We start from the raw sequence: 15230 nt of genomic DNA on the forward strand, positions 1-15230 counted from the left end.
TGCCTCTAGGTTGAGGAGCAGGCAGCTCCTGTTTCCATGTGCCTCAGCACATGGAGCCCCCACACTGAGGCACAGTGTGCCTTGAGACAAGGGAGGAGACAGCTCCCTGGGCTGCCTGCTCCCCCATCTTGAGGCACACAGCACCCTAGCTATCCAGGGAGCAGTTGGCTAGGGGCTCCACTGGGGGCTGCATGGCTGAGTGGGGGCTCCACAGCGCTCAGAGGGGAGGGCTGCCTGCTCTTCCATCTCTGCATTTGTCCCAGCACATGGCACTTTGGTGTGCTTTGTGCCATTTTTTTTCCGGGTGTTTTTGTGCTACCGGGAAATCCAGCGCTGCGAATTAGCAGTGCCATGCACAGTTTCACATGCAACACATGTGGTTTGTGACACCACAGAGAGGTTTGCAGTGCCACAAACCGCATGTGCCTGCACTTCTGGATCCAGCCTTAGATGATAGGCATTAAATGAATCAGAACAAGACACTAGATGTGTCTACATGTGCACTGTAATGCATGGTAGACTATTTTACTGCACAGTAAAGCATCACATAATAAACCGTGACATTATGCTAATAGTAAAACAATAATAGTAGAATAGTCTACTGCACATTAAGCATCACTAAAAAAGCATTCAAATGCACTACTGCACATTAGCACAGCCTAATGTGCATTAATTTAGTACCTCACGTTGGAGGAACTAAAGTTAATGAGCATTAGAAATGGTGCATTGATGCACCCATTGAATATCGAATATTTAATTAGAATTAAATCAAATCCCATATGGGAAAATTAGAGAGCTCCTGAATGCTGAATTGGAATAGGAGCATACAAAGTCATAACACTTCATCCTCATCTCCTACATGTTTTACATTTGTATAACTCCAGTGAGTTTACTAGGGTGACTCTGGTTTTTCGCAAGTATGAAGGCAAAGTTAAAAATTTACCAACCCCAATTTACCAACCAAAAAATGCATATTAAAGTTTATAAAGTGTTACTTACACTGCAGAATATTCAGGCCTGAAGACTGTGCTAAGCACAGATTATAATTAAAACAAAGGTAAGTATATAAATAATTGATCATAATTAAAGTTGAGACACATCACTCTTGACACATGCTATAAAAGTGCCTTTGAGCACTTTTGAAAACTATCTGAGTCCTTTTTTATATTTTTGTTTCCAGAACTGGTCTGGAGATAAGTCTCAGTGGGTACATCTACATGAAATGCTATGTCACTGTACTGACAAGCTATGGCAATGTAGCATCAGTGTGGCAGAGCACCTTTGGGTGTGCTTGCCACTCCAGGGCTTTCACAGGCTCTGAGGGGAGCCTGCTTTGGTGGAGCAGCTGGGGAAACCTCCCCCAGGAACTATTCTAAGGGGGGAAGGTGTGTGGCAGAACACCTCTGGTGTCTGCCGCTTTAAGAGCCCAAAGAGGCAACCGGCAGGTGTGGCCTGGCTCTGATGAGTGGCCATTTTAAGATTCAGGTCAGCAGAGCTGGAGGCAGCACTCTGGTGCCTGGCACTGAAGAAAGAATATCTCCTGGTAGAGCTGCTGCTCTGGTAACACCAGGAGGTAAGGGCAAGAGCTGGTGGGGATGATTAGGAGGCTCTTGGTCCTGGGCAAGACCTAAAACTGCACCCTGCTAGGGATGGGTGGCCTGGTGGGGCTGTTTGTGGCAGAATGCCCCCCCCCATGCTAGGCTAGTTCCCCCCCCGATGGAAGGTGAGTAGGGGTGTCTAAACCCCAGCCTCACCTTCAGGTGGGTCAATTAACATTGGAGGTAGTTTGAGGCCAGGCATAGCTGTGGCCACCTGAGCCTATGTGGGGTGCAAGACCCTGGAGTGTGGGGAATGGGGCCAGGCATGGCTGCAGCCACCTGAGCCGGAGGGTGACCCCAGGCCCCAGTGTAGGGGGGCAGAGTATGGGCCTCAGTGGAGGCGGAGGTGTAGAGCAGGGTGCAGTGGGGCACCTGACAGCCTGCACCAGAGTAGCACTTGGGAGGCCTAGGGAGCCTAGTGAAGAGGCAAGGCACCCAGAGTCTAGGAGCTCTGACTGTGTAGAGGGGGCGGGGAGAGCAGTGACAGCGAGGGGCTCAGAACTTAGGGAGAGAGGCTGGAGTTAGGGGCCAGGATATAGTTACAACATATGAATGCCGAGAGGGGTGAATAGTGAGGCCTTATGAAGAGGGGGCCTGAGATGAAGGCCCTGTGAGGAAAGGGTGTGAAGTGGGTCATGGTGAGCAGAGGGCTCAAGGGTACACCCTGCTAACATGGGGGCCAGGTTAGGTCCAGGTAAGCCTTCAGGTGCCTGAGGCCACGGGTGGGTCAGGGCTAACTGGGTGGAGCGAGCAGCTGAGGAAGTGCCATGGGTAAACAATGGGGCAAGTCAGGAGCCCCTAATTCAGAGCAGCTTGGTGAGCAACCCAGTGAGGGACTAGAGGCAGAGTCACTCCGGTGTTCTGCAATCTGCCCAGCGCTCACTCAGATGAGAGTCACGGGAGAGGCCCAAGAGGCCACACACTTGCTGGCCAGGGAGTGCAGAGAAACAAGCCCCAGGACCCTTCGGGTGAAGGTGGGGTGAGTGTGGCCCTGGGAAAAAGCAGGGTGGTATGAGAGTAGCCCCACAAAGGGGCAGTATGAGAGACACGATGTGAGAAGCCCCAGTGAGAGGGAGGCAGTATGAGTGTGGCCCATAAGAGGGCAGAAAGCAAGAGGCCTAACACTAGGATGAGTTGAGCCTGGCCTCAGGCCAGAGCAGAGCTCAGCTGTTACGAACACCTACAAGGCTTGGGATGCAGTATAGGAGTGGTTGGAGCTGCAGACATAGGCCCATGAGAACAGGGTGTTCAAAGGGCAACCTCCTGCCTAATTAGCACCTTAATTATTTATCATCAAGGCATGGCAGGAGAGAAAGGTGGGTGGTGTGCCCAGAGGCAGGTGAGGAGACTAGCACTGGGTAGTCGGGGAGTTCCCACTTTGCCACAATCAGCAGGCACAAACCATGACGCCAATGCTATGTCACCGTACCGACAAGCTATGTCACTGTAGCTCATCACTACTGTGACGTAGTATCTAAAAATAACCATGAACCACCAGGACTGTACAGTACCAGCAGGTACTGCAGAGACATTTGGTACTTGCCAAAGCAAGTACTAAAATGACTGCACAGCACTAAATGTGTAGTCTCAGGCACATGTAGACACACCTAGTGATTCATTTAGTAACATGGCTGAAAAGAATCAAAACTGCTCTACCAAGAGGGGTTTTTCTTTTTAATTGTTTCTATTTTTTTTCTAAGTCAACTGAGTACTCATGAAAAGATATTGTATTAACAGCCCTGGGAATAGAAGTCTTCTAATTATATACAAAACTGGTATGGCACAAATTGCTGCTGTGCATGCTTCTCTGTAATGCCCAAGAATATACTTTAACTTGTTCTAGAGGAACCTGATTAAGGGCTGAGAAAGTAATGAATTCTCCCCATCCTTTCAATCTTTTTTTCTCTTTGCTGAGAGGATCAGCAAAGGTACCAGTTAGAGTGGCAGTTATTTTTGTGATGTGGTCATCCATCTACTGGGCGCTAAACTGAGACAATAAAATGACATCATATAAGACTATCCAAGAACCATCATATCATAACATTTTTTTTTCTCGCTACTGATTTGGATTTAAACTGATGTTAACAAAATAAAGCCATTTGTCTCTGTCACAATTCCTTCAGCTTTATTCAAAGTAAAATATTTTATCATCCCTTTACTTTTTTATTGTAAAAATAATTATAGAAATGATCCATATTACCAATGACAAACCTGTATCATTTACTTATGTGTGTTTTGAGAAGCTGACAAAGAATATTTGCCCTGAAGGGTAGGACTGTGGGAGCAAGATTTTTTTGTTCTGCTTCAGAGTGTAATGAAATTTTCAACACCTTGTCACCTCCTTTCATTCTTACACTGGTGGTTGGGACCTCTTAAATGAGAAACACTGAGCCACCCTCAACAAGGTTTAAGCATTTGATAACTGATTGGTGTCAATACCTCTAAGCCATAATTGTTGGCAGTACTTTCCAAATTATAATATGATCACAAACTAGAATAATATCCATTCCTTTCTTGGAGATCTATCTGTGTATAATTACCTTGGTATCTGAGGCTCAAACAAGCTCTTGGATATCTTTTTTTTTTTTTTTAATTATGGCATACTAAGATCACAAATTTTTCAGGGAAAAAAAAAACAACCCTAGAATATTAAAACTGGAAAAAAAAACCTGGAATATTTCCTACCTACAAGTATGTTTGGTTAATCAAATCTTTCGTCCAAATGTAGCTCCCATACCGTGCACAACGGAAAAGGTACATTAGTTCTATGGACTTCCTCTTCCACTAATTTGTCCTTCAAAATGTTTGTTGAATTTTTCTTTTAGCAATGTGTCACTCAGGGCCATCCAAAATTTCAAACAGTGGAATTTATTAAGCTATGAAATAATCTTCTTCAGGAGGTGTTGCCATGTTTGATTAATTTAAAACAGAATTAACAAAACACTTGAGAATATACTGTAGGGGAAAAATATCCTGTCAAATTGAGAGAGAGAAATTTAAGCTAATAAATTTAAGTTAACTAATAGTTTTCGCTACTTCTTTTAGGTTTATGACACCGATCAAAGTATGACTGCCAAACTGAAGCATACCAGGTAAATACCAGTGGAATTCTCTTGATAAAAGGTGTCTCTTTAATATGTTGACTAGTACATTATTTGTTTACTAAAACTGCAATTGGTACAAGGCACATTACTTGACTTTACTTTAACATGTTCCTAAGTAGTTGAGTTGAAAGCTAAGGAAAACCTATAGTAACTCAAGAATCTTTATATGTGATCAGTTCTACACCGCCTAAATTACACTAGAGTTTTAGAATATTTTAGGATTTGTTAGCTAACACACTTTAACAATACAAACTTTTATCCTTAAGGGTCTGTCTTGAGATTTTTTTAATTTAGTTGAATGAATTCAAGCTATTCTGAGCATTCTACAAACATTTGTGGTATGCCAAGGACATTCGTCCTTTACAAAAACAAAACAAACATTTGCAGTACATCCAAAACTAGTGTTCACAAATGTATGCGCTAACTTGATGTAGTTGGTAATCAATTAAGGTAATAATAAGAATCTAACGTATCTGAAAAATACTTCCTAAAGTCCTCTCATGTCTTCCTCAATAAGGATAATGCACCCAATACAATACTGTTGTAAACAGATGCAAGTCCCAAGAAGTGATTGGATATACCCTATGGTGTAAGCATTCACAAGGGCTGTAAATGTGTTGGGAAAAGGTGAGAGTTAAGAAACAGGGAAACCTGCATTGATTTTTGCATTCAGTGTAATGGAACATAAAATAACTATGGAGAGCAAGATAAAGCACAAGATAAACTCCCACAAAACACCCTCTGGAGAAGATTGTCAAACTGATATAAATTCTTTAAAGTCAAAGGAGCCACATTGATTGATCCAGGCAAAGATTTGACCAGTGAGTCCCAGAACAGCGTAAGTACATTATTTTATCACCTGCACGAGTTGTCTGTATTTGACTCATTATATGTGCATATAGATATGCATATGCACATGTATGTATGCATGCAATATCCACATAGCTGTCATTGTTCATAGATCGAAAGCATCTGTATGGAGGCAGGAAACTAAGGTTTAAGCCAATTAGGAGTTCTGTGACGACAACTTTTTTTTTCTTTTTTTCCCCTCCAAAACTGACATTGTAACTATGCTATATGAGTGCTGCTCTGCTCCAAGATCTCCTGCTTTAATATCCACAGAGAATTGGGTCTTTAAATCAGTAGTAGGTCCAATCTGTGATCCACAGAGCACTGGCAGTTCATGAGGCCATGGTAAGCTGTTCATGGATCAGGTGTGATCTCATGCACCTTCATAGTGTTTTCAAGTGAAAGTTTGATTACACTGATTTACAGAAAAAAATTGAAGAATGACAGAGGTAATTGATTCGTAATGTATGGGAAGCACTGCTTTAAAATATTGTTGTAAAAAAAAGTAAACATTCTTGTGGGCACAAACTCCTGCTGAACTGAAAAGAATATCTGTCCTATTCCATTCAAAGATAGCTTTTTTTGGAAACAAAACAAAACAAAACCAAACCCTGAATACTCTGTATGAATACTATTAAAAATTCTCTAGCAGATTTTCAGAAGCTGATTTTCTGTGTAAGTACATGAAAATGGCTTTGTCAAAGTCATGTACTGTCAAAATTTTTTATTGTAAAATTAGGCCTTTCTTCCCACAAGTATTTGGAGGTGGGAGGAAAGTCTGTTCAACTGCAAGAAAACTATTTTGTCAACACTAGAGCTGAAAAAGTACACTTCAAATTCAAATCATGTTTAGTGAAACATGTTACATATTTATATCCTTAAGAGCACAGTATTGTCACTCCACTGTATTTTATAGGAGTGATTGGATGGATAGTGATGAGATTAAAATTTAGGTATTCTGAGTGCTAGTCCTGCCTTTGTTACAGATGTCTTGTGTGACTTTAAACAAGTTGTGTAATATCTCCATGCTTCAAGTCTAAAATAGGGATAGAGATATTTACTGTTCATACCTCAAGTAGTTGTACATTTTAACTACCATATTTAACCAAATAAAAGATGACCTGATTATAAGACAACCCCTCAATAATTAGACTCTATATATGGAAAATTTATTTCATAATTATTGGACATTTCCCTTGAATTTGTCCACCACCCATTGCTATGGGAAAATAAATCTGGGGGAGTCTGGTAGCCCCCTTGTCCTCTGGCCCCCCAACTTCTTCCCCTGAAGTTCCTTCCCACTTTGACAGTAAGGAAGACCTAACTCTCCCCGAGTACAGGCAATCCCTGCTTTTCTCTGTTTTACTTAGCACTATAACGCGCATTAGAAATTGATACATGATTTCACTTAGTGCTCAGCAAGTTTCATTATAATGCTCACAGTCACCATCTTGGGTCACTTAAAAACAATTGTGGTCGCTGTCTTGGGTCGTCAAATACTTTCAGTTTCACTTAATGCTTTTTTCACTTAATGCTCAGTTTTTCAGGAACCAATTAAAAGCACTAAGTGGGGGTTGCCTGTACACAGAAGTTGGGAGGAGGCTTTGAAATAAACAGGCTTGTGGTAATTTGCATATTACCATATACAAATTACTACGGGTACCGATAAAGTTAATTCATCCAGAACTGATGCATTTTATCTTTCTTGAATCTGCTACAAGTTTTAGCATAGGTACTCCAGGAACATATTTTCAAGCAGCACTTTTATGTCTGTTTATATATAGTACTTATTTTTTATTATATTCAATTTCATGTCCCCAGCAAAATTTGCCAAATCAGTTCCAAATTTATTGACTGAGCAGAACTCAATTGTTCAAGCATGTGTGGTACTACCACCAGCAAGTATCCTCTGTCCCAGACTCTTCAGCCTGGGGTTCGGATACTTCCAAATCTATGGTAGGTACCCTACATGCAGGCCCCAAGCCCAGAAGTCTTGGAGTTTGGATGCCCCTGAGTCTTGCTTACCCTTAGCCCAAAGGTGCAAGCTAGGGAGAAATCCCCCATTTCCATAAAATAGACATATAGCCAAGATCCCCTACATTGGGAGGCTATAGTAGACTCTTGTAGGGGGACCTGTTCACAATGCTTCCACTCTATTACACAATGAACACATCTACATGTGTACTTTAACATGCCATGGCCTATTTTACTGCACATTAGTGTCATGGCAAAAACCATGCTAATACACTAATGTGCAGTAAAATTAGGCTACTGCACATTAAGCACTGCTGAGCCTATAAGCATGCTGCAGATTTTTCTTTCCAAGGTGGAGAACCTTGCATTTTTCAGTGCTGAACACCATCAGGTTCTCATCCACCCATTTCCTGAGCCTGTCAAGGTCACCCTCTTGTCCTCAGGTGTGGATGCTTTACCCCAGAGTTTTGTTGTTGGCAAACTTGGCCAGTCTGCTTCGATACCAATGTCCACATCATTAATGAAGATGTTGAACAGTATAGGCCCAAGGACAGAGCCTTGAGGGACCCCACTGGTCACAGTGCACCACAAAGATTGACTTCTGTCAACCACCACCCTCTGGGTCCTACTGCGGAGCCAATTGCCTGGCTAGTGGATCGCGGTGAGGCTGAGGTCACAGTTAGCCAGCTTTGCCAAGAGGTGATCATAGGATACCAGATCAAAGGCTTTTTTTTTTTTTAACTCAAGATGTATGACATCAATCTCTTCCCCCCTTGTCCAGGTGATGGGTCACCTGGTCATAAAAGGAAATAAGATTGGTCAAACAAGACCTACCCGCAACAAACGCATGCTGGCTATCCCTCAGGATGCTGCCATCGGCCAGTCTGTTAAGAATGGCCTCTTTGATAATCTTTTCTAAGACCTTCCCCAGGATAGGTGGGTCAGGCTGATGGGCTTGCAGTTTGCCAGATCCACTTTCCTCCCTTTCTTGAAGATAGGCACCACATTGGCCTTCTTCGAATCCTTGGGCACTTCACCAGAGCGCCAGGAGCTCTCGAAGATCCATGCCAGAGGCTGAGCTACTCTCACCTGCCGTGACTTGTCTTCAGTATAAATTGGTAGGAAGTTCTTAGTCCTTGTATGTACTGTTTTTTCTCCAGCCCTGGTGCCATCTTCTGGGGCTCCACCTCCCCTGTACCCCACCTTATGCCAACCTTTAAGGTCTTAAATAAATGTCGAAGTCCACAAGGACTATGCTTTCTTATAATGCCTTCTGAGGTAGGTAATGTATAAAGCAAAAACAATACACAACTCAAAGATCACTCTGGGGCTTAGTCCCTTTTCATAGTCCTTTAGCTTGGAGTTGGACCACCCAGATCCTTGTCCTGCGAGACCCTTCTGATTTTTTTTTTGTTGTTGTTTTGTTTTTTTCCAGGTCTACAGTCAGAATGGCGCATTGTAAGCCACTCTTGCCCCTGACTGTACTTACAACTTTTCTCTGTCTTCCATTTCAGGTCCAGCTTTCCAGCTGAGGTCCCAAATGTCTATCCCTAACTGCCAAGACAAACCTGCGGGTAAGTTGTTTGGCTCCTCCAAGCTGCCTCAATGGGCTTGCTGCCAACAAGCTGCTTTCCACCATTTGCCCCTCCTGGGACTTCTAGACCTCACTTCCAGTCCATCTCCTCAGAGGGTTTTTAACCCGGACACGGGGGTTCTTCCTCTTGAAACAGCAGTGGCATGTGCTTATGAAGTGTGACCATGCTGGCACTGGGGTTTCCCCAGCACTCATCTCTTTTCTCAGCACTGTTTCTCATTGCTGTTTCATTGCTTCCCTCTGACTTGGCATGTAAGATTCTTCTTGCATTTCCTCCACACTGTCACACCATGTATTTAAGCAAACTGGGACCTTGTATGTAAAAAGTATTACTGAACTTCCATAACAGAAATTTAAACTTCCTATTATCTGGTATATACCCTAAACAGCAGTAGCCTGGAAGGGTTAATAAAGAACCTAATTACCTTCTCCAGCTGTGACCAAGCAATGCATTAGAAACAACTATTATAAGGGACTGCAGGTGAGGTAATATAGGGGTAACAGGTGGAAAGGTTCTTGGCTGCTCTAGGCGTATTAGCAAACCTGTGGAAAGAGCAAGATGCCCAAGCTGGAAAGGCAGAGAATGGAAGGCATGTTCCTCTGCTGCTTACTGCAGTCTCTGTGCTGGAACCTAGAGGAGAGAGTGGGCCTCAAGGCTCTTCTTCCTCCCCTACACAAGGGGAATGATGGCCCTTGAGGTAAAGGTGCTATGGGCTAGTGGCTCCAGGTTTTGTCCAGTCTTGGTCCTCTCTCATGTGCTTTAAACTTTGTTACCCTCTCAGAGGTGAGTCTGTGAATTACAAAAACACTAGTCCTGTTCCTACCCACAACCACTTTTTATGGCACACCTTAATGTAGGGTTGTCATGGACTCAAGTGGAGCCCACTAACATGCAAAAATCTTTTACAGCTTAGCTATCTACTGTCCCACCTCACAAAAATGGCGTAACTTTTATTTACAAAAAACTGTATTGTCCACTCTTCCTCATGGATCTTTTTTGTTTCACAATGGCAGCTATTGACTTAAACAGACTTTGGATCACACATCTATGAATAAAACAGATGTTTTAATCTAGGGATAATGCAAGCCCAATCAGTTGCTGGGTACTCCATGCTGTGTATTTGGTGATGTTTCTTTAACATTTTTCTGCCATATTTCTAGTCCTTTGACATGAGAGTTGTTTTCTAAACTCAGAAAATCTTTTAGCAGGAACTGGAATTCTGGATAAAAATAAATCAAGAAAAGACTATTTGAGTGATCTAGTGTGACAAACCCATCTTCTTGTTGTATTTTGCAGCATTTCTTTCTTTCAACAATTTTCCATAACAAACTCTAGATGTCTGAACCAACACTAGTGCAAGCCTATTCTGTTGTTCTGTGGCTTCCACTATTCAGTGGACATATTTTCTGTCTAAACGTCCCTCTTTTTAGCAGTGCTACAAGGGCCTGAAGCTACACTGGAACTAGAAGCAGCCATCCACATTACCACTACACTCAGTTGCCTTTGGTCCCTTCTAAGCTCTTCATTCCACAGGTGTTAACAACCCTCTCTTTTCAATAGTCTTGATGTTCTACCAATAAAGCTAGCCTTTGTTCTGCAATTCTGCTGTCTATTAGCTGCTCCTAGTAATGAAGCTTCTATTTCACAGCAGTGCAAATTGTTTTTAACTCATTCCTATGAGTTGTATTTGTTTTTTCTTCAATCTTAAACAGAATAATACAGCCCTAGACCCCTAGCATATTCATAAAGCTTCTAGTTTATTTTTAACTGGAGAAAAATGTGTTGTGTTATATGGGTTGATGCATCTCACAATCTATACCCCCTTTGCAAAATCTACATGTGGTAGGATGGTACAACAAAAATCTCTTGAGCAGGTACTCAGGAACTCCTTTATGATGAGCTAGAGGCCTCTAAGCCACCTGTTTTATTAAAGAAATTAAATATTTGTTTAATTGTTTATGGGAGAGGATAAGGGAGGGAATCAAAGGTTATTTCTAGAGTTAATAGCAGATTTAATAACAATTACAGCAGGCTGAAAAGGCATATAGGGACTAGCCAAATTACATGAATAACAATCCCATTACCCAACAGCTTAAGACTGTCTTTTAATTGAATCCAGAAATTGTAACTATTCCCATTAGCATTTTATTGCTGCCTGTCATCAAGTGCCTTGTGTCAAAGGTCTGGAACCACTCACCTGTGCCAAGTACAAATCTATATTAAGCCTCACCCTGTAAACCATTACCTGTGAATGCTCTCACTATTATCAATGCAATACTAAATATTAATTATTTTAAAAGTTAACAAAAGTACAGTTTCCTTATTAGTCTGAAGGGTAAATTAATTAGGAGGGTGAGAGGGGGGGGAAGGACATTTTCAGTCTGAATAACCTTGTATAAATAAAAATATTCATTATCTTAGTGCATTTAAATTATCAAGCATTGTGTTAATAGTGTTTTACATTACATTGTTTTAAATTGTGGCTGTTAGTTATAGATTTAATTCACCATGTACATTGTGTGCTCAGTAATTATTTTATTAAACATTCTCAAGATTTCATCCCATGCACTTGATTTGAAAACTTGTTTTTAATATAAATACTGAAATAAGAAATTTAACTAGCATGACTTTTTTCATGCTCCATTTTTCACTCTTTACTATGTCACATAAAGATTAACAATGTAAGTCTGCTATCCCAAATAGGGCTATTCAGAAGCCAGTCAACTTTCAGGAAGGGACCATTTTATAATTTTTCATGAAAAATGTGATTGCTTGTGTGCGGTCCAACAGCAACTGAAATCTTAATTACTATTTAGGATCATAGGAAAATAGGGCTGGAAGGGACCTCACGAGGTCATCTAGTGTAGCCCCTTGGTCAAGGCAGGTCCCCACTTACCCTTGGAGTCAAAAAGGGGTGGGAAATGCATGAAGTCTGAAAATTAAGGGGGACTGTGGGGCACTTCAGTCGCAACTGTCCTCCTCCCTTAAAGAATTATGATGTGCCTTAAAGATTTAAAATAGCAGTTAGCAACCTTTTTGGGCTGTGGGCCAAAACAACACATCTTGGGTCATATGCAGGTAGGTGAGTGCTAGGACCTGACCACTGCCACTGTTTCTCCCTGCTGCAGCAAGGAAGAAGCCTCTACCACCAAGTGTTACTGATGCTCCATGTCTACGAGCTGGACTCTGCAGTCCAGATCCAGCCTGTAGGCCACTGGTTGCCAACCCCTGGCTTAGAAAGCTGTCAACACTAATAAAAGACGGGTTGAGGTCAGTTCTGTGGAATATTGTAATTATATGGTATAGAGCAGCAGATGTCAACCAGGGGTACATGTACCCCTCAGGGTACTTGGGAAGACCCCAGGGGGTATGTGGCAGCAGTGTGGAGAAGCAGGGGGACTTGGGAAGCATGGCAGCATACTTCCCAAGTAACCCCACTTCTCTGTGCTGCCACCACGTACCCGAGAAGTGCTTGGGAAGCATGGCAGCGCACTTCCCAATACCCCTGCTTCTCTTTCCTGCCACCACATACCCTGGAAGTGTGCCACTATGCACTGCTCATTGACCAGCACCAGGACTCCAGCCCCCACCACTCATCAACTGGCTGCAGGGGGACATCCCCCTGCCTATCTGGGGGTACAGTCCAGGAGGGCTACCTACCAGAAGGGGTACACTCCTTAAAAAAAGTTGAAAACCGCTGGTATAGAGATTGATTTAAAAGTGGGATAACAGAAATGATATGAAACCTACACTGGGCATGGAAAATAGTTATCATACAAGATACATCTCCTCTGCAACAAGTAGAATTTTTCTTATGTTTGACAGTAGCATTACAGTAATACTAAAGTCAACACAACAAAAACAAGCTCAGATTCATAAAAGAATATGGCTGCTTGGCTTTGTTTCTCAATCATGTATCCTTGCTATTTCTCAGACTATATTTATTAGGGGTGTGCAAAGTGGATAGCATTCGAGTTGGATTCTGTCAGATTCAGGGGACAGTGATTTAATTCACCTCTTCAGATGACCATCCCAATTTGATTCAGCCAAATCTGAAGATTTGATTCTGATTTGGAGAATCAGTGATTCGGCCATAGATGGCTTTTAATGTTTTTTCTACTTACCTCAAAGTACTAGGCACAGCTTGTGAATGCCAAGATGGTGGGGTGGATGGAGCATCCCATGGAAGCGTGGGGGGGTCCCGCACATGCTCAGAGGTGGTCCACTTCCAGGTCTGCTGCCAAGCGCACGGGGGACCTGGCCGTGCCCTCCCGGCTCAGTGACTGGCTGCGGGGGACCCTGGGTGCCCCCTCAGACCCAGGAGGCACCAGTTGCTGAGCCAGGGGGGTCCCCTGTATGCTCCACGGTGAACCTGGAAGTGTACTGGAAGTACTTGTGGTCAACTTCTGAGTCTGCAGCTGAGCACATGGGGGACCCCTCTTATACTCCTGTGGGACACTCCATCCACCCCACCATCTCAGTGTTCACGAGCTGCGCCTGGTACCTCAAGGTATGTAGAAAAAACATATAAAGCTGTGTCTGTGGCCAAATAATTAAATCCAAATTGAATCAGAGGCTTCTGATTCAATTCAGAGATTCAAGGGTCTCCCGATTTGATTCAGAGATTTGGCCGCTGAATTGGGCCAAATCGAAGCGGCCACTGAAGCTCCACATAGCCCTAATATTTATTAATAACTAAACCTCTCTTCGTTGCCTTGAAAGAGTCCCCTATTCTATTCTGATTGTCTTTACTTTCTTATGTGGTTGCTGCTTTACCTAAGTACCTTGAGGCTCTTCCTTTTGAGATCTAATCGTAACTGAGTTTGCACAAAGGAAACTACATAATTCAGAGCTGAAAAGCCTTGTTAATGGGTTTTTATTTTTCCAGTTGCCTACACTAAGAATTGAGAAACTGTGACAAAGCACCACCACTGATGAAGCCAACTAATCAATGGGTGGGGAAACCCCCTTCTCCAAAACAGTCCCACAAGTTTTGAAGCATCCTCTGGAGCTGCAGTATCCCATGGATTTAATGTTGCAAACCACGGTGCTGCCTGTAGAACAGCACTAGGTGAGGTGAGCCACTGTATCGCAAAGTTTATCATCATTATTCAGACAAGGTCCTTTTGGGCAATTCCACTGGCTTTTATTTGACCAAACAGTTGGAAAAATTCTTCTTTGCATGCTTTTGGGTACAAACTCCTTTTGTCAGGCTGAGGGAACTTCTGGTTATAACCTTTGCTTCAAACATGGAAGTTATTGCTCTTCAGCATTTTTGGCATTTCTCTCGTGAGGCTGTAAAAAAATAAGCCACACCTCAAGCGTTGCTCTTTCTCCAGTCCCAAGGCCTTGTGCGTGCCTTCTCCTGCTTTTAAGTCCCATTTGTGGCCTCTTGCCTAGTCTGGAGCCCCTGTCCCACCGCACATGTATCACACAATTCGCTGGTAAATCACACACTAAGTTGAGAACAGACACACGTGTGGGCAAAGCGATTCCCAGAACACAAAAAAGAGGAGCCCGCCTCCAGATTAGTGCCTGTGACCATGCGACGGATCCACACGTAGCTCCTACCCATCACTTAGTGCGATCCTTCCGCCTGACCCTCTCGCTCAGAAGAACACGCTGGCGGAGGGATACCAGCACGACGCTTCCCAACGTAGATCCGACAGCGGGTGCCATTTTGGGCTCCCGCACACGCTGACGCACGCACGCAGGGGGCGGGGTCTAGCTCTTGGCAGCACGCGGGAAGCCGGGACGAGCCTTCGCTCCGTGAGTGTCTCAAGAGTCGTGGAGCCGCCCCTCTCCTTCTCCCCATCCCCCCGAGAGCCGGGACTGCCCCGCCCCTACGCGCTTCTTCCTGCGAAAGGGTGAAGGTGCTACCCTCCTCTCCTCCTCGGCCGGCGCAGAGCAGGGCAGGGACAAGAGCGCGGGCGCTCACTCTCGCGAGACCTCCCTCCCTTACCCCCCCATGCGCGTGCGCACAGCGCGTCACCCGAGCCCCTGTGGGTCTGCGCGCGCGGAGCCCCCCCCCGCCCGCGCGTGCGCAAACTCCTCCGCCCGGGGCGGCGGTTGGCCCCCCCCCGTCTTCCCCCCTCCCCCCATTCTGGGGC

The sequence above is a fragment of the Gavialis gangeticus genome, unplaced genomic scaffold, assembly GCF_001723915.1.
Source record: "Gavialis gangeticus isolate Ggan-Ray unplaced genomic scaffold, GavGan_comp1, whole genome shotgun sequence".
Classification (NCBI taxonomy): domain Eukaryota; kingdom Metazoa; phylum Chordata; order Crocodylia; family Gavialidae; genus Gavialis; species Gavialis gangeticus.